The following is a 929-nucleotide window of genomic DNA, read 5'->3' on the forward strand; positions in this document are numbered from 1 at the left end:
CTCATATCTCCTTAAATATGTCCTCTACCCACTCTATCATCCTCAAAGTCCTATGTAAGTTCCATTTCTTGGGAAAGTTGTTCTTAAAGACCCCACTGGTAGTTTTTCTAGTCATCTATTGCACTTACAGTGTGCAACATTTACTTAAAACAGTCAGAGATCTGGATTTTAAAAAATGTGGTATATATATGCAATGGAATATTATGCAGCCATAAAGAAGAACAAACATATGGACTTCACAGCAACTTGGATAGGTTTAGAGTTGATCATACTCAGTGATCTATCACCAAAACAAAGACCAGAGTACCATATGTTCTCATTCATAAGTGGGCCTTGAACAATTATCATAATACTATAAGAAAGGGATTGGCAGTAGTGGGAAACTGCCAGTGGAGGGACAGTGAGGTTGGCATTTGAGGGAAACTGCTAAGGGAGGGAGGGGCATACCTCATCAACAAGGGTACCTGCATAATCAATGTTTGTATACCTAACCCTGAATTATATCCCACATCTTTAAAAAAAATATAAATAAATAGTCATAGGTAACTTTTAGCATTGTTTACCTGTTTCATGTGTTAGCCTTTTCTCCACAACTACTGGTAAACTACTTTTGGGAAGGCATTGCTTTTTATCTTTATCTATTCCCCACTATATCTCCCAAAAGTCCTGTTGACTGCTTTCAAATACTACATTAGTATTGGTTGTTAATTGATTGATTGATTGATCTCAAGAGTATTCTCTAAATTGAGCACAGAAGGCAATGATCAGAGGCAGGTTACAGATCAACAAAATCTCTCTTGACAGGATAGGCAGGGCTTTGAAGAAAGAAAGGAATATGACTGACCAGGCAGAAAGAGAAAGTAGTGGAAATACATTTAGCTATGTACAGTGTATCCTCATTTTTGTAGATACCCTATATATGAATTCAC

The sequence above is a fragment of the Carlito syrichta genome, unplaced genomic scaffold, assembly GCF_000164805.1.
Source record: "Carlito syrichta isolate Samal-C Ts95f unplaced genomic scaffold, Tarsius_syrichta-2.0.1 Scaffold117063, whole genome shotgun sequence".
In the NCBI taxonomy this organism is placed as follows: domain Eukaryota; kingdom Metazoa; phylum Chordata; class Mammalia; order Primates; family Tarsiidae; genus Carlito; species Carlito syrichta.